The sequence below is a fragment of the Triticum urartu genome, chromosome 1A (assembly GCF_056163025.1).
Source record: "Triticum urartu cultivar PI428250 chromosome 1A, HENAU_Tu73, whole genome shotgun sequence".
NCBI lineage: Eukaryota > Viridiplantae > Streptophyta > Magnoliopsida > Poales > Poaceae > Triticum > Triticum urartu.
This window is the reverse complement of record NC_141873.1, coordinates 67,223,152-67,245,311: the sequence shown is the minus strand read 5'-3', so window position 1 is coordinate 67,245,311 and position 22,160 is coordinate 67,223,152. Positions and strand designations below refer to the sequence as shown.

The 22,160-nt window shown below is 44.8% G+C and overlaps 1 pseudogene across 1 annotated transcript; it reads left to right on the top strand.

The window, feature by feature from the left end:
- The first annotated feature begins 17,763 nt into the window (after window positions 1-17,763).
- On the top strand, window positions 17,764-22,148 carry LOC147990058 (uncharacterized; annotated as a pseudogene). Its single transcript, XR_015619087.1, has 2 exons — window positions 17,764-21,921; window positions 22,017-22,148. The product of XR_015619087.1 is annotated as an uncharacterized LOC147990058 (transcript).
- Window positions 22,149-22,160: the final 12 nt, after the last annotated feature.

The following is a 22,160-nucleotide window of genomic DNA, read 5'->3' as shown; positions in this document are numbered from 1 at the left end:
GGGCTGGTGGCCCCACCTGGTGGACCCCCGGCCCCTCCGGTGGTCCCGGTACACTACCGGTGATGCCCGGAACACTTCCGGTGGCCAAAACCATACTTCCTATATATTAATCTTTACCTCCGGACCATTCTGGAACTCCTCGTGATGTCCGGGATCTCATCTGGGACTCTGAACAACATTCGTTAACCGCGTACATACTTTCCCTATAACCCTAGCGTCATCGAACCTTAAGTGTGTAGACCCTACGGGTTCGGGAGTCATGCAGACATGGCCGAGACAACTCTCCAGTCAATAACCAACAATGTGATCTGGATACCCATGTTGGCTCCCACATGCTCCACAATGATCTCATCAGATGAACCACGATGTCAAGGATTTAATCAATCCCGTATACAATTCCCTTTGTCTAGCGGTACGATACTTGCCCGAGATTCGATCGTCGGTATCCCGATACCTTGTTCAATCTCGTTACCGGCAAGTCTCTTTACTCGTTCCGTAACACATCATCCCGTGATCAACTCCTTGATCACATTGTGCACATTATGATGATGTCCTACCGAGTGGGCCCAGAGATACCTCTCCGTTACACGGAGTGACAAATCCCAGTCTCGATTCGTGCCAACCCAACAGACACTTTCGGAGATACATGTAGTGAACCTTTATAGCCACTCAGTTACGTTGTGACGTTTGGCACACCCAAAGCACTCCTACGGTATCCGGGAGTTGCACAATCTCATGGTCTAAGGAAATGATACTTGACATTAGAAAAGCTTTAGCATACGAACTACATGATCTTGTGCTAGGCTTAGGATTGGGTCTTGTCCATCACATCATTCTCCTAATGATGTGATCCCGTTATCAACGACATCCAATGCCCATGGTCAGGAAACCGTAACCATCTATTGATCAACGAGCTAGTCAACTAGAGGCTTACTAGGGACATGGTGTTTTCTATGTATCCACACATGTATCTGAGTTTCCTATCAATACAATTCTAGCATGGATAATAAACGATTATCATGAACAAGGAAATATAATAATAACCAATTTATTATTGCCTCTAGGGCATATTTCCAACACCCGGACCTTGGCCGGACCTTCGCCCGGAACCTCCGGCGCCCGAACCTTCCAGTCGTCCCCGGAACTTCCAGCCCTGCCTGCGCCCAGACACTCGGGCCGAAGCCCATGTACCCTTTAGCCCCTCACTTACCCCTTCGTGGACCTAGACTATATATACTCCTCCACCTCCTCCTTTCTAGGGTTAGCGTTGTGATAACTCATTTGAGAGATAGAGCTACGCTCATCCATATCGGATCTCCTCCGTGCGAGAGACTGCGGCCTCTTCGGAGAAGATCCCTTTGGATTCAAGCCCCCTTTCTAAGGGAAGACCCCCTGGATTCAAGACCTCCTCACGGAGAAGACCGGCTACCCTTGTATCGTCCTTAGTTGTCCGTCGATCGTGTATCTTCTCTTATGTATTCGAGATCTAGCGCATGTGTGATCATTCTTGTTGGTTTGAGTGTTCTCTTGTGTTACCCTTGCGTTTTCCCCTCGTTTCCCTCCTCGTGTTTTTTGTGTTCATTGCGGGATTCGCTCCTTTCGTGAAAGATCGGGCTATAGGGTTCCTACCCTACATCATATTGGTATCTAGAGCCACGTTGATCACGATTTCGGAGCCTCCCCTCTTCGTTTTCTATCCTAATTTTGTTGTGTTCTTCCCCAATTTTGAAAATCCCCACCAAAAATAGCCCCAATTTTTTTTTATGATTTGTTGGTTTGGCGATGTTTTGTTGATTTTGATCCATAGATTCGTTGTGTTTCAAGTGGATCTAGCTTTTCCCCATCTTTTCCCCCCTTTCCATCTACGAAATCTCCCCAATTTTGACCTTGGAAATCGAGTTTTTCCGCCCCCGTTCTCAGATCTGGAATTTAGGGTTCGTCCCGGAAGAAATTCCACGACCCCCGGAACTTCCGTCCCCCGGAACTTCCGTCCCAGCCCCGGAACTTCCGGGCTAAACAGAGAGTTTACCCAAAATCCCCCGGCTTCCCCGAGACTTTTTCCGCAACCCCTGGAACTTCTGGAGCCCAGAACTTCCGGCCTAACCAGAAACTTTCCCTGAAATTTCAGCATCAGCCTCTTTCACCGTTTTGGTCACAACTTTTCGCTCCGAACTCCGATTTGAGTGTTCTTTGGCTCGTTTTGAAGCTATCGACGTGCCCGAGGACCTCACCTTGGTTTCACCACCTTTTGACACCATCAAATTTTTGGAATTTTGGCATCTTTGCCTAGGCCTTCCACCACATCATCTGCTACACCACCACCGACTTCCGCAACCTAACCAATTTTGTTCCCCATCGCATATGTGGTTGCTTGAGGAGTGATTTGAGTCTCCTAAGGTGTCTAGGATACTTAGGGACGGTTGCTTCTTCATCAACCACCACCACCATAACTTCCGCATAGGCTTACCAACCATACACTTCTTCCACCCCAACTTAACCCAATTTTGTTTGTGTTGTGAGTTGTGTCTCCTAAGGTGTTTCGGCTACTTAGGGACCGTGCTTCCAACTCCGACTCACATAACCCAATAACCCTCCACTTCCGCATTGCCTACTCGCATAACCCATCATTGCATTGCCGCAATCCCTTTGAGCTTCCGCAACACCACCACCGCATCCCACTACCACCATTTTGACATTTGAGATTTTGAGTTCGCGGTTTTTCTGTTTCTTAAGGTGTTTCGGCTACTTAGGGACGAGTCTCCATCATCTTGGTATCTCCATCAAGATCACCGCCAATCATCATCTACATGGACGGTAACCTCCATATCATCTTGGTATCGTGGTATCCCTCCATTGTATATTCCCTTGCCATTGCATTGATAACCCCTAGCCCATTTTGCGTCACTTGCCTATCGAGACTAGCCATTTGAGTATTGACGGCAACATTACTTGTGCACATTAGTGGTCTACACCTTCCATTACATACATACCATACCATATTGGTATCATATCATCTCGTGTGCCTCAATTTTGTTCCCGCATATATACAATTGCTATCTTGGTTTGTGCATTTCGCAAAGTGGCCATAAAAAAAGAGAATAAGCTTTTAAGCAAAGAAAAAGAGTGAACAAAGAGCTTGTAAGCAAGTGCCATAGCATCATACCACATTGCACATAAGATTATCATATCCGATCATCTTGGATCATAGCACCGGAACATCATACACATAGCATACTTGGGATAGAAAGTTCATACATTTTGCATCTTCTAGGTTGTGCACAAGTATCATATCCGCCTATAGAGAAATCGTGCTAGCGTCTCTCTTGAGTTGTGCAACACGATCATTTTCCGTGGATTCCACATTTTGTGCTCATCCTTGGTTGCACGACCCCATTTATCTATCCGTGTGTGTGTTTCCGTGTGCCACATATTGCTATTGGTCTACTTGTTACACTTGCGAATTTGTGAATCTCTTTCAACATTATTGACTCTTGCTAACATTTTGCATTAAATTTTTGTTCCACTATCCTCACCGAGCTCCACCATAAAGCCTTACTTGTGTAGGTGTGAGAAACCGACAAGAATTGGTACCAATTGTGCTATTTCCTTGTCCACATTGGAGTGATCATTGATCCACTTTCAACTTCGGTCAAGGTACATTTGGTATTCGTTCTTCTCTTTCCACCACTCACATTTTTCTCTTGGAGTGATGGATAGGCAAGGCATTTCATCTTCGGTCTACAACAACAACGACGAGTTCGATGCCACGAACAACTCCAACGACGCCAAGATGCAAGCTCAAATGGAGGAGATCAAAGCCCTCATCAAGTCCTACAAGCGGTCTGCCTCATCTTCGAGAAGACGCTCCAGAGCACATGCCTCCGAGCTACCATCTCCGGCAAGATCACATCGGCATCGACACCACCACCAACAAGGACGTGAAGGTTAAGGGCTCAACACCAACAACCGCTCAACGACTTCACCATCTCCGTTGGCATCTTCGCCTATGGACATACGGCATCTTCGCCCACAAGCACCTCAAGAGAAGCTCCCCAAGCTCAAGTCCGCGACTTTCACGAGCTACTACGACCATGACATAGACCACGCAATTCCTTTCTATGGGACTCAAGAACCCGAGGAGTATCTCGAGTGGGAACGTTTGATGGACGACTACCTCAAGCTACATCAAGTACCTCCCGAAGATCAAGTGAAGTGCGCCACAAGAAACTTCCATGACTACGCCTCGACATGGTGACTTCACACACCTTCGAAACGTTACGACATGAGTTGGCCCAAGACGAAGAGAGTTTTGCGGCGAGAGTTCGTGCCTCCAACCTACATTGAACAATTTCAACGCCAATTGGAGAACACCATCCAAGGATCCAAGTCCATCGACGAGTACTTCAAGGAGATGAAGATTGCCTTGCGACGAGCCGATGTGGACGGCCCCATTTCGATGAAGTTCCACTTCATGATGGGATTGCACAACGACATCTCCAAGATGATCTTCCTCAAGAACTACAAGTCCCTCGACGACAACTACATTGGTGCTCTCAAGGCGGAACAAGAACTCATGAAAGCCAAAGCTTCTCCATCCCAAGCTCACTTCGCGGTGACCAAGCTCCATGAGAACGAGCATGAGGCTAGTACCACCATGATGTCCAAGCCCGACGAGCTCCAAGACGATGCTCCCAAGTTCGACTTCACCGCCATCCCTCTTTGTGGCATTAATGATGCCAAGTCTACTTCGACTCTTTTTCAAGACGTCGTGGCGACGACTACGACTATGGAGCCAATCAAGGAACATGCTTTGGAGGCGAGCGACATGGTGACGAGCAAGGATGATGCTTCCATCTTAGGAGGCGAGAGTAATGATGTGCCATCTTCGGCCTTCATACACGACGACAACAACGAGATGGTTGAGCATGGGATTTTCCCTTCGACCACGGCGACATGTGATGACTTGAGTGACTTTAGCCACCATATTGAGAGTGAGAGTGATTTCACCACTAGCCCCGTATATGATATGTTTCCACAATTCTCATGTGAGGAGAGCCACAACCCCCACCTCTTGAGTGAGATGAGTGACTCCACCATATGTGAGTTTGAGTGCACCTATTTTGAGGGAGTGAGTGAACCACCACATAGAGAGAGTGAGATAGTTGATAGGTCATGTGAGGCCACTTTCAACACTAACAACTTGACCTCTGCCTCTATTGTGTCTTCTCATTTGGTGCTAGGTCCCATATATGATGACGCGCTGATTCACGATGACTACGTCCTACCTTTGGACAAGACGATGGCCATGGTGGAATATGATGCACCCCCCACATGGTTCCATCAAGTTGATGATGATGACCACCATTTGGCATTTACCACCTCACCTACACCACTTGAGTGGAATGACAAAGGTAACATAGGTGAAGGTGATGCTCTTGTCCCACTAGTGGACTATCATGACATTGATTGCTTGCATGATGTTGATCCCCCTATTTCCATGCTTCATGCTAGTGTGACTTCTCCATGCGATGATTTGCCCATTTATGATGAGTATGATGATTGCCAAGTGGAGTCTATTAGTTGTGATTCCATGTTACATAGGATCTCTTGTGCTAATTCTCTCGGTCACATCATGTTTGCCAATCCGCTTGATTTGTCATATGCTATGCATGAGATCAATCATATGTCATATTTGCAATCTCTTCATAGTGACTATGCATATGCTATTAAAATGAACCCAATTTGCACACATGGCATAGATGACAAGCCTATGGTTATTGGCATTTGTTTCTCTTGTGATGATATTAACATGCTACCTTTGCATCATTTATCTCATATGCCATGCCATAACCACCTAGCTTCGGATATGCATTGTTTTGGATATTGTCCATTTTCTCCATATGATGTTTCCATTATTGCTCATGAGGAGACCCCCATAGTTTCCTCATACATGTTTGGACATTTTGATCACTCCCATTCATTGCATGATCCCAATACTTGTGTGCACCATATGCTTCCCATGAATAAACATGCTATTGTTGTTTCATATACTTGCATTCTCAATTTGTGTCCCCATCGTGTTATACACAATATATAACTATTCTTTCATGATGGATGGCATGTTCTTATACCATGCATCAAATTTCTTTGAGCGATGCTTATCTTGTGCTAACTCTCACGTGCACATACACATCATGATGGATGATGTGTACATTTACCACACACACAATTTCTTTTATTTGTGTCTCTTTTGTGTAGGTACCCATGAATTCTTGTAAATCTCGCAATCCCACGAGTTGACAAAACGAGCTCTAGAGAGCAATGATGACTTGGGATCCCATGGAGTGTCTTTCCCACCGCTCTCTTCATGCAAAGACTTCGCGCATTTCTTCTACATGACCCTCACTTGGCTATGGGTTATTGTCCATATATCCTTTGCCCATCTTGCCATGTTCACTTTGCATGATATGTTCATTACTATGCCTTTGCCATGCATTCGTGACCCATGCTTTGCATTACACATGATGATTGATTCTCATACTAGTATGTGTATTTGCAAGCTTGGTGGAGATATTGCTTGTTATTGCCATGTTTGCTTTGTGCCCCATGCCTATGATGATACTATGATATTGCTTTGTGTTTCTGCTTGCGATATGTCATATGCGTTGCCTATACCTATTATTTACTCACATGACATCATTGCCATGATTTCCTATAGTGTGTTGCATCTTCGCTCCACTAGTTTGCACGACATGATTGTTATTGCTTCTTGTCATATCTCTCCATATGTTGCCTCTCTCATGCTAGATGATTTGCCATGTATTGAGTGCAATTATGCCTTTAGTCTTGATAATGAGATTTCCCCCATAGCATTCTCGCATATATTTGGAGATTTGGACATATTTTTTGTGAAGCATGCTTGTCTTACCTCTTTGCACCATATACCTAGTGCCATGAATATTGCCATTGTTGCCTCATATTATTCACACACTTGTGCTTCTAATGGTTATGTGCAAGAGAAGAGAACCATCATGATGGATGATGTGTTTATCTACCATGCGCATACGTTATTTGTTTTGTTGTGTGCATGTGTAGGATACTTGGACCTTGTGTCAACTTCCACGTCACGTGAGTTGACAATCCGAGCTCTTGAGAGCGAACCACCTCCTACCACGACAATTCTACATCGCACTTGCTTGTACTTCGGCATTGTGAAGGACGCACAAGGACATGCTTTCAAGGTGATATCCTTCTCTTTTGAGAACCCCCAAACCATGAGACTTGGACCACTTGATTGCACACTTGTTAGAGATCTTGCCTCGACTTGTCATTTTCACCATTCCATGCATCATGATATATATGCCTTGTGTGTTGCATCCAATTCTTGGATTACTTGCTCCTCTCATATGTTTGGTTGCAACAATGTCATCATTTCACATATGCCATGTCCCATTGATTGCTACATGTTTGCCTTGATTGCCTCACACATGATGAACAATTGCTCTTTCTATTGTGTTGAGGGCCACACTATCTTCACTACACCCTATGCACATTATGCTTGGATTGTCTTGCACTTGACCCATGTGTTTAGACACTGCATTTCTTTTGGTGTTGTGAATGATTCCTATGCCTACCATAGACCTTTCATTGAGCGCTTTGCCCATGTTTGCTATGAATTTGAGGTATATGCTTCTTCTCTTGTCACACATATTTGCATCACTACCTCACATTCACATGCTAGTCCCCATGATATCTTTGCTTGTGCTCAATTTGTGTGCTTATATGCCATGTCACAATCCTTTGTCAAACCATATGCTTTGCATGATGACGACACTTGTTTGGTGAATCACCTCTTGAATGCTTGGTTTTGCACTAACGCTAACTGTTGGGTAACGTAGTAATTTCAAATTTTTCCTACGCACACGCAAGATCATGGTGATGTATAGCAACGAGAGGGGAGAGTGTGATCTACGTACCCTTGTAGATCGACAACGGAAGCGTTAGCACAACGTGGTTGATGTAGTCGTACGTCTTCACGGCCCGACTGATCAAGCACCGAAACTACGGCACCTCCGAGTTCTAGCACACGTTCAGCTCGATGACGATCACCGGACTCCGATCCAGCAAAGTGTCGGGGAAGAGTTCCGTCAGCACGACGGCGTGGTGACGATCTTGATGTACTACCGTCGCAGGGCTTCACCTAAGCACCGCTACAATATTATCGAGGACTATGGTGGAAGGAGGCACCGCACACGGCTAAGAATATGATCACGTGGATCAACTTGTGTGTCTAGGGGTGCCCTCTGCCTCCGTATATAAAGGATCAAAAGGGGGGGTGCGGCCGGCCAGGAGAGGGCGCGCCAGGAGGAGTCCTACTCCCTCCGGGAGTAGGATTTCCCCCCCTTTCCTAGTTGGAATAGGATTCGGGAGGGGGGAAAGAGGAGAGAGAGAAGGAAGGGGGGCGCCGCCCCCCTCTCCTTGTCCTATTCGGACTAGGGGGGAGGGGCACGCGGCCCAGCCCTGGCCACCTCTCCTCTCTTCCACTAAGGCCCACTAAGGCCCATATACCTCCCGGGGGGTTCCGGTAACCTCCCGGTACTCCGGTAAAATCCCGATTTCACCCGGAACACTTCCGATATCCAAATATAGGCTTCCAATATATCAATATTTATGTCTCGACCATTTCGAGACTCCTCGTCATGTCCCCGATCCCATCCGGGACTCCGAACTCCTTCGGTACATCAAAACTCATAAACTCATAATATAACTGTCATCGAAACCTTAAGCGTGCGGACCCTACGGGTTCGAGAACAATGTAGACATGACCGAGACACGTCTCCGGTCAATAACCAATAGCGGAACCTGGATGCTCATATTGGCTCCTACATATTCTACGAAGATCTTTATCGGTCAGACCGCATAACAACATACGTTGTTCCCTTTGTCATCGCTATGTTACTTGCCCGAGATTCGATCGTCGGTATCTTAATACCTAGTTCAATCTCGTTACCGGCAAGTCTCTTTACTCGTTCCGTAATACATCATCTCACAACTAACTCATTAGTTGCAATGCTTGCAAGGCTTATGTGATGTGTATTACCGAGAGGGCCCAGAGATACCTCTCCGACAATCGGAGTGACAAATCCTAATCTCGAAATACGCCAACCCAACATGTACCTTTGGAGACACCTATAGAGCACCTTTATAATCACCCAGTTACGTTGTGACGTTTGGTAGCACACAAAGTGTTCCTCCGGTAAACGGGAGTTGCATAATCTCATAGTCATAGGAACATGTATAAGTCATGAAGAAAGCAATAGCAACATACTAAACGATCGGGTGCTAAGCTAATGGAATGGGTCATGTCAATCAGATCATTCACCTAATGATGTGATCCCGTTAATCAAATAACAACTCTTTGTCCATGGTTAGGAAACATAACCATCTTTGATTAACGAGCTAGTCTAGTAGAGGCATACTAGTGACACTCTGTTTGTCTATGTATTCACACATGTATTATGTTTCCGGTTAATACAATTCTAGCATGAGTAATAAACATTTATCATGATATAAGGAAATAAATAATAACTTTATTATTGCCTCTAGGGCATATTTCCTTCAGTCTCCCACACTTGCACTAGAGTCAATAATCTAGATTATACAGTAATGATTCTAACACCCATGGAGCCTTGGTGCTGATCATGTTTTGCTCGTGAAAGAGGCTTAGTCAATGGGTCTGCTACATTCAGATCCGTATGTATCTTGCAAATCTCTATGTCTCCCACCTGGACTAGATCCCGGATGGAATTGAAGCGTCTCTTGATGTGCTTGGTTCTCTTGTGAAATCTGGATTCCTTTGCCAAGGCAATTGCACCAGTATTGTCACAAAATATTTTCATTGGACCCGATGCACTAGGTATGACACCTAGATCGGATATGAACTCCTTCATCCAGACTCCTTCATTTGCTGCTTCCGAAGCAGCTATGTATTCTGCTTCACACGTAGATCCTGCCACGACGCTTTGTTTAGAACTGCACCAACTGACAGCTCCACCGTTTAATGTAAATACGTATCCAGTTTGCGATTTAGAATCGTCCGGATCGGTGTCAAAGCTCGCATCGACGTAACCATTTACGATTAGCTCTTTGTCACCTCCATAAACGAGAAACATATCCTTAGTCCTTTTCAGGTATTTCAGGATGTTCTTGACCGCTGTCCAGTGATCCACTCCTGGATTACTTTGGTACCTCCCTGCAAGACTTATAGCAAGGCACACATCAGGTCTGGTACACAGCATTGCATACATGATAGAGCCTATGGCTGAAGCATAGGGAACATCTTTCATTTTCTCTCTATCTTCTGCAGTGGTCGGGCATTGAGTCTGACTCAACTTCACACCTTGTAACGAAGGCAAGAACCCTTTCTTTGCTTGATCCATTTTGAACTTCTTCAAAACTTTGTCAAGGTATGTGCTTTGTGAAAGTCCAATTAAGCGTCTTGATCTATCTCTATAGATCTTAATGCCTAATATGTAAGCAGCTTCACCGAGGTCTTTCATTGAAAAACTCTTATTCAAGTATCCCTTTATGCTATCCATAAATTCTATATCATTTCCAATTAGTAATATGTCATCCACATATAATATCAGAAATGCTACAAAGCTCCCACTCACTTTCTTGTAAATACAGGCTTCTCCAAAAGTCTGTATAAAACCAAATGCTTTGATCACACTATCAAAGCGTTTATTCCAACTCCGAGAGGCTTGCACCAGTCCATAAATGGATCGCTGGAGCTTGCACACTTTGTTAGCTCCCTTTGGATCGACAAAACCTTCTGGTTGCATCATATACAACTCTTCTTCCAGAAATCCATTCAGGAATGCAGTTTTGACATCCATCTGCCAAATTTCATAATCATAAAATGCGGCAATTGCTAACATGATTTGGACAGACTTAAGCATCGCTACGGGTGAGAAGGTCTCATCGTAGTCAATCCCTTGAACTTGCCGAAAACCTTTTGCGACAAGTCAAGCTTTGTAGACAGTAATATTACCGTCAGCGTCCGTCTTCTTCTTGAAGATCCATTTATTCTCAATTGCTTGCCGATCATTGGGCAAGTCAACCAAAGTCCATACTTTGTTCTCATACATGGATCCCATCTCAGATTTCATGGCTTCAAGCCATTTTGCGGAATCTGGGCTCACCATCGCTTCTTCATAGTTCGTAGGTTCATCATGATCTAGTAGCATGACTTCCAGAACAGGATTACCGTACCACTCTGGCGCGGATCTCACTCTGGTTGATCTACGAGGTTCAGTAGTATCTTGTTCTGAAGTTTCATGATCATTATCATTAGCTTCCTCACTAATTGGTGTAGGTGTCACAGAAACAGATTTCTGTGATGTACTACTTTCCAATAAGGGAGTAGGTACAGTTACCTCGTCAAGTTCTACTTTCCTCCCACTCACTTCTTTCGAGAGAAACTCCTTCTCCAGAAAGTTTCCGAATTTAGCAACAAAAGTCTTGCCTTCGGATCTGTGATAGAAGGTGTATCCAATAGTTTCCTTTGGATATCCTATGAAGACACATTTTTCCGATTTGGGTTCGAGCTTATCAGGTTGAAGCTTTTTCACATAAGCATCGTAGCCCCAAACTTTCAGAAACGACAACTTTGGTTTCTTGCCAAACCACAGTTCATAAGGCGTCGTCTCAACGGATTTTGATGGTGCCCTATTTAACGTGAATGCGGCCGTCTCTAGAGCGTATCCCCAAAACAATAGCGGTAAATCAGTAAGAGACATCATAGATCGTACCATATCTAGTAAAGTACGATTACGACGTTCGGACACACCATTACGCTGTGGTGTTCCGGGTGGCGTGAGTTGCGAAACTATTCAACATTGTTTCAAATGTACAACAAACTCGTAACTCAAATATTCTCCTCCACGATCAGATCGTAGGAATTTTATTTTCTTGTTACGATGATTTTCAACTTCACTCTGAAATTCTTTGAACTTTTCAAACGTTTCAGACTTGTGTTTCATTAAGTAGATATACCCATATCTGCTTAAGTCATCTGTGAAGGTGAGAAAATAACGATATCCGCCACGAGCCTCAACATTCATCGGACCACATACATCTGTATGTATGATTTCTAACAAACCTGTTGCTCTCTTCATAGTACCGGAGAACGGTGTTTTTGTCATCTTACCCATAAGGCACGGTTTGCAAGTACCAAGTGATTCATAATCAAGTGGTTCCAAAAGCCCATCAGTATGGAGTTTCTTCACGCGCTTTATACCGATATGACCTAAATGGCAGTGCCACAAATAAGTTGCACTATCATTATCAACTCTGCATCTTTTGGTTTCAACACTATGAATATGTGTGTCACTACTATCGAGATTTAATAAGAATAGACCACTCTTTAAGGGTGCATGACCATAAAAGATATTACTCATGTAAATAGAACAACCATTATTCTCTGATTTAAATGAATAACCGTCTCGCATCAAACAAGATCCAGATATAATGTTCATGCTTAACGCTGGCACCAAATAACAATTATTTAGGTCTAATATTAATCCCGAAGGTAGATGTAGAGGTAGCGTGCCGACTGTGATCACATCGACTTTGGAACCATTTCCCACGCGCATCGTCACCTCGTCCTTAGCCAATCTTCGCTTAATTCGTAGTCCCTGTTTCGAGTTGCAAATATTAGCAACAGAACCAGTATCAAATACCCAGGTGCTACTGTGAGCATTAGTAAGGTACACATCAATAACATGTATATCACATATACCTTTGTTCACCTTGCCATCCTTCTTATCCGCCAAATACTTGAGGCAGTTCCGCTTCCAGTGACCAGTCTGCTTGCAGTAGAAGCACTTAGTTTCAGGCTTAGGTCTAGGTTTGGGTTTCTTCTCTTGAGCAGCAACTTGCTTGCTGTTCTTTTTGAAGTTCCCCTTCTTCTTCCCTTTGCCCTTTTTCTTGAAACTAGTGGTCTTGTTGACCATCAACACTTGATGCTCCTTCTTGATTTCTACCTCCGCAGCTTTCAGCATTGCGAAGAGCTCGGGAATAGTCTTATTCATCCCTTGCATATGATAGTTCATCACGAAGCTCTTGTAGCTTGGTGGCAGTGATTGGAGAATTCTGTCAATGACGCAATCATCTGGAAGATTAACTCCCAATTGAATCAAGTGATTATTATACCCAGACATTTTGAGTATATGCTCACTGACAGAACTGTTGTCCTCCATCTTGCAGCTATAGAACTTATTGGAGACTTCATATCTCTCAATCCAGGCATTTGCTTGAAATATTAACTTCAACTCCTGGAATATCTCATATGCTCCATGACGTTCAAAACATCGTTGAAGTCCCGATTCTAAGCCGTAAAGCATGGCACACTGAACTATCGAGTAGTCATCAGCTTTGCTCTGCCAGACGTTCATAACATTTGGTGTTGCTCCAGTAGCAGGCCTGGCACCCAGCGGTGCTTCTAGGACGTAATTCTTCTATGCAGCAATGAGGATAATCCTCAAGTTACGGACCCAGTCCGTGTAATTGCTACCATCATCTTTCAACTTTGCTTTCTCAAGGAAAGCATTAAAATTCAACGGAACAACAGCATGGGCCATCTATCTACAATCAAACATGAATAAGCAAGATACTATCAGGTACTAAGTTCATGATAAATTTAGGTTCAATTAATCATATTACTTAAAGAACTCCCACTTAGATAGACATCCCTCTAATCCTCTAAGTGATTATGTGATCCAAATCAACTAAACCATGTCCAATCATCACGTGAGATGGAGTAGCTTCATTGGTGAACATCACCATGTTGATCATATCTACTATATGATTCACGCTCGACCTTTCGGTCTCCGTGTTCCGAGGCCATATCTGTATATGCTTGGCTCGTCAAGTATAATCTGAGTATTCCGCGTGTGCAACTGTTTTGCACCCGTTGTATTTGAACGTAGAGCCTAGCACACCCGATCATCACGTGGTGTCTCAGCACGAAGAACTTTCGCAACGGTGCATACTCAGGGAGAACACTTCTTGATAATTAGTGAGAGATCATCTTATAATGCTACCGTCAATCAAAGCAAGATAAGATGCATAAAAGATAAACATCACATGCAATCAATATAAGTGATATGATATGGCCATCATCATCTTGTGCTTGTGATCTCCATCTTCGAAGCACCGTCATGATCACCATCGTCACCGGCGCGACACCTTGATCTCCATCGTAGCATCGTTGTCGTCTCGCCAATCTTATGCTTCCACGACTATCGCTACCGCTTAGTGATGAAGTAAAGCATTACAGCGCGATTGCATTGCATACAATAAAGCGACAACCATATGGCTCCTGCCAGTTGCCGATAACTCGGTTACAAAACATGATCATCTCATACAATAAAATTTAGCATCATGTCTTGACCATATCACATCACAACATGCCCTGCAAAAACAAGTTAGACGTCCTCTACTTTGTTGTTGCAAGTTTTACGTGGCTGCTACGGGCTTAAGCAAGAACCAATCTTACCTACGCATCAAAACCACAACGATAGTTTGTCAAGTTGGTGCTGTTTTAACCTTCGCAAGGACCGGGCGTAGCCACACTCGGTTCAAATAAAGTTGGAGAAATTGTCACCCGCTAGCCACCTTTGTGCAAAACATGTCGGGAGAACCGGTCTCGCGTAAGCGTACGCGTAATGTCAGTCCGGGCCGCTTCGTCCAACAATACCGCCGAACCAAAGTATGACATGCTGGTAAGCCATATGACTTATATCGCCCACAACTCACTTGTGTTCTACTCGTGCAAATAACATCAACACATAAAACATAGGCTCGGATGCCATTGTTGGGTAACGTAGTAATTTCAAAATTTTCCTACGCACATGCAAGATCATGGTGATGTATAGCAACGAGAGGGGAGAGTGTGATCTACGTACCCTTGTAGATCGACAACGGAAGCGTTAGCACAACGTGGTTGATGTAGTCGTACGTCTTCACGGCCCGACCGATCAAGCACCGAAACTACGGCACCTCCGAGTTCTAGCACACGTTCAGCTCGATGACGATCCCCGGACTCCGATCCAGCAAAGTGTCGGGGAAGAGTTCCGTCAGCACGACGGCGTGGTGACGATCTTGATGTACTACCGTCGCAGGGCTTCGCCTAAGCACCGCTACAATATTATCGAGGACTATGGTGGAAGGGGGCACCGCACACGGCTAAGAATATGATCATGTGGATCAACTTGTGTGTCTAGGGGTGCCCTCTGCCTCCGTATATAAAGGATCAAAAGGGGGGGTGCGGCCGGCCAGGAGAGGGCGCGCCAGGAGGAGTCCTACTCCCTCCGGGAGTAGGATTCCCCCCTTTCCTAGTTGGAATAGGATTCGGGAGGGGGGAAAGAGGAGAGAGAGAAGGAAGGGGGGGGGGGGGCGCCGCCCCCCTCTCCTTGTCCTATTCGGACTAGGGGGGGAGGGGCGCGCGGCCCAGCCCTGGCCACCTCTCCTCTCTTCCACTAAGGCCCATATACCTCCCGGGGGGTTCCGGTAACCTCCCGGTACTCCGGTAAAATCCCGATTTCACCCGGAACACTTTCGATATCCAAATATAGGCTTCCAATATATCAATCTTTATGTCTCGACCATTTCGAGACTCCTCGTCATGTCCCCGATCCCATCCGGGACTCCGAACTCCTTCGTTACATCAAAACTCATAAACTCATAATATAACTGTCATCGAAACCTTAAGCGTGCGGACCCTACGGGTTCGAGAACAATGTAGACATGACCGGGACACGTCTCCGGTCAATAACCAATAGCGGAACCTGGATGCTCATATTGGCTCCTACATATTCTACGAAGATCTTTATCGGTCAGATCGCATAACAACATACGTTGTTCCCTTTGTCATCGCTATGTTACTTGCCCGAGATTCGATCGTCGGTATCTTAATACCTAGTTCAATCTCGTTACCGGCAAGTCTCTTTACTCGTTCCGTAATACATCATCTCACAACTAACTCATTAGTTGCAATGCTTGCAAGGCTTATGTGATGTGTATTACCGAGAGGGCCCAGAGATACCTCTCCGACAATCGGAGTGACAAATCCTAATCTCGAAATACGCCAACCCAACATGTACCTTTGGAGACACCTGTAGAGCACCTTTATAATCATCCAGTTACGTTGTGACGTTTGGTAGCACACAAAGTGTTCCTCCGGTAAACGGGACTTGCATAATCTCATAGTCATAGGAACATGTATAAGTCATGAAGAAAGCAATAGCAACATACCAAACGATCGGGTGCTAAGCTAATGGAATGGGTCATGTCAATCAGATCATTCACCTAATGATGTGATCCCGTTAATCAAAAGCAAGTCTTTGTCCATGGTTAGGAAACATAACCATCTTTGATTAACGAGCTAGTCTAGTAGAGGCATACTAGTGACACTCTGTTTGTCTATGTATTCACACATGTATTATGTTTCCAGTTAATATAATTCTAGCATGAATAATAAACATTTATTATGATATAAGGAAATAAATAATAACTTTATTATTGCCTCTAGGGCATATTTCCTTCACTAACCACATTTGTTTTTCCAAGTGTTTGTTGTCTTTACTCCTTTTGATGGAATCCCAAGATGGTGTGACATTGAAGAGTGCCCATTTCGAGCTTCAAGATGACGAGAACTTGGTGATCGACCACTCCTACACGACGACGCCATCTCTTTCCCATGGTGATTTGGATTTCGATCCGAGGCCGTATCTTCCTCAAGGGAGGGGAGATGATGTGGAGCATCCTATGGACATCACCATGTCAAGAGTCCGTTCGGCGAGTGACACGTGCGGCATCTACTTCACATACACAAAGGTGAATCGTCTCCTTTACACGTGCTCACTTGACCCCTTCGAGGATGGTATACTACTTGACCCTCCATTGTGCATGCATAGGTATTGTCGGAGCTTCACGAATGTCGAGGAGGAGTGCAAGCGCCAAGGAACAACTACACCATCTGCGAGGGAAGTATGGAAGAGAAGGAAGAAGAAGCCTGGACAAGTTTCTGGAAAGCCCAGAACTTCCGGTCGCTGCCCGAAACTTCCGACCCCCGGAACCTCCGGCCGTCCTGGAACTTCCGGCCCCGACGCATCGAAGCCGTCCGAGAGTGTGCCAACTCTCTGGATAGCCCGGACCTTGGCCGGACCTTCGCCCGGAACCTCCGGCGCCCGGACCTTCCGGTTGTCCCCGAAACTTCCGGCCCTGCCTGCGCGCAGACACTCGGGCCGAAGCCCATGTACCCTTTCGCTCCTCACTTACCCCTTCGTGGACCTAGACTATATATACTCCTCCACCTCCTCCTTTCTAGGGTTAGCCTTGTGATAGTTCATTTGAGAGATAGAGCTACGCTCATCCATATCGGATCTCCTCCGTGCGAGAGACTGCGGCCTCTTTGGAGAAGATCCCTTTGGATTCAAGCCCCCTTTCTAAGGGAAGATCCCCCCGTGGATTCAAGACCTCCTCACGGAGAAGACCGGCTACCCTTGTATCGTCCTTAGTTGTCCGTGGATCGTGTATCTTCTCTTATGTATTCGAGGATCTAGCGCATGTGTGATCATTCTTGTTGGTTTGAGTGTTCTCTTGTGTTCCCCTCGTGTTTTCCCCTCGTTTCCCTCCTCATGTTCTTTGTGTTCATCGCGGGATTCGCTCCTTTCGTAAAAGATCGGACAATAGGGTTCCTACCCTACATCACATTTGGTACAGCGGAGGCTCCTCTCAGTCGCGCACCTCTCGCCACTCCCACTCCACCAGCGTGAACACGAAGGCCGTGCCAGTCCCATGGCTCGCCTCTGCTACACCACGCCCATGCCGCACCTCCGCCGCTGCTGCTCCTCTTCCACCTCGCCGCCTTCACGCCACTGGGACCCCCGACCCGCCTTTGCCGCGGCCACGGAGCGCGTCCGCGCCGGGACGCTCAGCCCTGAAGACGCACACCACCTGTTTGACGAATTGCTACTGCAGGCCAACCCCGTCCCCGAGCGTTCCTTCAACGACTTCCTTGCCGCGCTCGCCCAGGCTCTGTCCTCCGCTGCTCTCAGAGATGGACACTCCCTTGCTCTCGGCATCTTCAACCGCGTCTGCCGAGAAGAAGCAGGGCCGTGCGTGACGCCACCCACAGTCTGCACCTACAACATCCTCATGGACAGTTGCTGTCGTGCATGCCACCCGAACCTAGGCCCTGCTTTCTTCGGCTGCTTCCTCAGGACGGGCCTCAAGGCAGACCAGATCGTCGCCATCAACCTCCTCAAGTGCCTCTGCCACGCAAAACGGAAGGATGAGGCTGTCAACATGCTGCTTCATAGGATGTCTGAGTTCGGTTGTGTGCCTGATGCCATCTCATACTCCATAGTACTTAAGAGCTTATGTGACGATAGCAGGAGCCAGCAAGCGCTCGATCTGCTCCAGATGGTAAGGAAAGGAGGTGCCTGCTCCCTCGATGTGGTGGCATATAGCACAGTCATCCGCAGCTTCTTTAAGGAGGGTGAAGTAAGTAAGGCATGCAATCTATTCCATGAAATGGTGCAACAAGGGATTGTGCCTAATGTGGTGACATATAGCTTGATTATTGATGCCTTGTGCAAGGTCAGGGCAATGGACAAGGCAAAGCTGGTCCTTCAGCAGATGGTTGATAATGGTGTTCGACCAAATATGTATACATGCATGGAACTCATTCATGTACTCCCTTTGCAAGAATGGAGGAAGCAAAGAAGCTGCAGAATTTTTTGACTCCATGACCTCCAAGGGCCTCAAACCTAATATCGTCGTGTACTCTACTCTTCTTCACGGGTATGCTACTGAAGGATGCCTAGCCGATATGATTAATCTCTTTAATTCAATGAAAGACAATGCTATTGTAGCCAACTGCAATGTTTTCAACATATTAATTGATGCATATGCTAAACGTGGAATGATGCATGAAGCTATGCTCATATTTACTGAAATGCAGGAACAAAGAGTGAGTCCTAATGTATTCACCTATGCAATTGTAACAGCTGCACTTTGCAGAATGGGCAGGCTGTCTGATGCAATGGACAAACTAAATGAGATGATTGCAATGGGATTACAACCGAACAAGGTTGTTTATCATTCTCTAATTCAGGGTTTTTGTACACATGGTGATTTGGTGAAAGCAAAGGCCTTGGTTTCTGAAATGATGAACAAAGGTATTCCTCGTCCAAACATTGTGTTCTTCAGCTCAGTAATAAACAGTCTATGCAAGGAAGGAAGGGTTACCGAGGCACACGATATCTTCGACTTGGCTATAAACATTGGCGAGAGGCCTAACGTTATTACATTTAGTTCACTGATTGACGGATATTGTTTAGCCGGGAAGATGGATAAAGCATTCGGAATACTAGATGCTAACACTTTTGAGTATTTCAAGGAAAATATGTGCAAGAGAATAAGTAGATGGAAGTAGAAAAGTCTCTCTAAAGCAGGAAAGAAAATCTTGGTGAAAGCGGTAGCACAAGCAATGTCTGACTTACACCATGCCATGTTTTTGATCTAATAAAAAGCTTTTGTGATCAGCTTAGCACTATGATAGAAACATACTAGGGGTGCCAGCAAGAGCATGAGCTTTAAATTCTTTGGCTTAGTTGGCGAAAAATGTCAAGGCCAAAAGAAAGTGGATGCCTTGGCTTTTGTCTCTCCAGCTCTTCAACATTACCATGCTAGCTAGAAAAGGATGACAGTTACTGCAGGCAACAGAGTTTCCTATGGGCGTTCCTTTCCAAAACACACATGTTCTACATGGAGACTCAACCTAGGGTATATGTCGTACAGCTGGCTAAGTATTCTGAATGGTTGCAACCAACTCCTGGTTGCCACTTTATGCTCACCTAGGTCGGTGTAGATTGGCACAGGATGCTCTGCTTCCTTGTCGGTGCCCTCCATGATCACCCTGCAAAATTTCAGAGGAAAAGCATGTCAGAGAGGCTAGACTTATCGTTGATTCAATGTTGTCAGGTAACATGTTGTTTATCCTTTGTGTTTTGGCTTGGCTAGGTGGATGCACGTGCCCTCCTACTGTTTAAAAGAAGGAAGGTGTATGGTCTATATAGATCAGAGCCCTTACATTTAAAGAAAAATTAGGCTTCAGTGCAAATTTATGCCAGATACTCAATAAGCATAAAAATAATAAATTACAGCCACAGCTAGCTGAAACTCTCCAGCATTTCTAGGTTCATGAGCTTGATGATTAGTTGTTTGACTCTTTTTATTGGCAACCAAGAAGTGCATGTAGTTCTCTCTTCCAACAAACTTACATCTGGGCCCCATGCACATGTTACCGGAGTGGCCGTTACAGCTATATGCCAACCCCCAACATACACACTCAGAGAATTGATTTTCATTTCACATTGCCTAAGTGACTTTAACCTCCGAATAGTCACTCTTAAGAAAAGTTCTTGATTGTGGCCGGTTCAGTCAACGAATCAGGACTATACAATGAACAACACCTATGACTAAGATCAATAATATAATGCTGTGCCTCGGTAGTATGGAGATGGCATACAAACTGGCGGAATTATCATCCTTCTACTGGCTCAAGAACGTTTTTATTTCTAATAATTGACTAGATGATTGAAAGAGTATTACTAGGTTTACCAAAAAAATAGCTCCATACTTGCTGATGATTACTCCCTCTATTCCTAAATGTAGTGCACATAAAATTTCTTAGAAGTCAAACATTGTTTAGTTTGACCAAGTTTAGTGAGAAAATTATCAACAAAAATAATACCAAAATTTCTTTGAATATGCTTAATGATGTACTCCTCTGTAAAGAAATATAAGAGCGTTTAGATCGCTAAAGCAGTGATCTAAACGCTCTTATATTTCTTTATAGAGGGAGTATCTAATAATATTTATTTAATGTTATAGATGTAGATATTTTCCTCTATAAATGTAGTCAAAGTAGGGGGAGTTTGACTTTTGAAATTTCCTATGTGCACTACATTTAGGAATAGAGGGAGTATCAGTATTCCCCAATAGGCAGTAAAGTGTGCCATTGAGTAGCTCCTTTCATGCTTGATTATGATTATTAATTTTGCCCATTTGGCACTAAGGTATGCCATTGGGTAGATAGAGGAACTGCGAGAAAAATAAAACATAATTAGGAACTGCAAGAAAAAATCCACACTTTTTTGCACCCATTCATCATACTGGTAGTGTAGATTTAATGGATGGTTATGGTAAACTGTGTTCTTTCTGTAAAAGTAAGTGCTTAGTGTCCCAACATAACTTGTGCCTTTACTGGGAGTGTAGATAAAAAATATTCATCATTGCAGCTGGATTATCTCCATTTACTCTTACCTGTGAATTTTGATCAGAAACCTGGACTCTGTTGTTGCATCCTTACTTTTAATACTGGTTATTACTTTGCCTATTTGCCTTCCTAAGTGTCCAGTGGACTCGTTAGCAATAACCTGTATTTCTGCAATTAAGATGGACTGGATGTTATGTGGTACTAAGTGCCTGTTCGGAAACTCTCCCATCCCTTAAACTCCGCTCCGCTCGAGAGCTGGTTTCAAGCAACTCCCTGCTTTTGTGCTGGCGCTCCCTCCGCTCCGGGAGCCGCAGTGAGGGACCAGAGAGAATCCGAACAGAGCCTAAATGCATCATCTGTGTGACAGTAATTTATGATAGCAGGTTGTTTTAGTCCATTTCAGGTATTTTGGAGGCTCACTTCTAACGGAGGAAGCAGAGAGAAGTTTTCCGTACATTATGTTAATTAAGTTTCGTTGAATCGTAATAGAGCTTCCGTATTATGGAAGGCGAGATGTGGTCGGCCAGTCGTGTGGAATATGTTGTCAAATTATTGTTACTTTTTTGTGAAAGGTGAGATGTGGTCGGCCAATCATGTAGAATATGTTGCCAAACTATTGTTCCTTTTTTTTTCCCTTCTGGAGTGGTAGTTAACAATAATCAAGCAGGCACCTTCCCACTACATTTATCTGGTGATAGACCAAATGTGACGAGACGGGGGAGATAAGGTGGAATAAAGCAGTATAAGATGGGGTACTACTATAGTAAAAAGAACCATGTTGATGGCGAGTTATTTGGAAATAGTGAAGGTA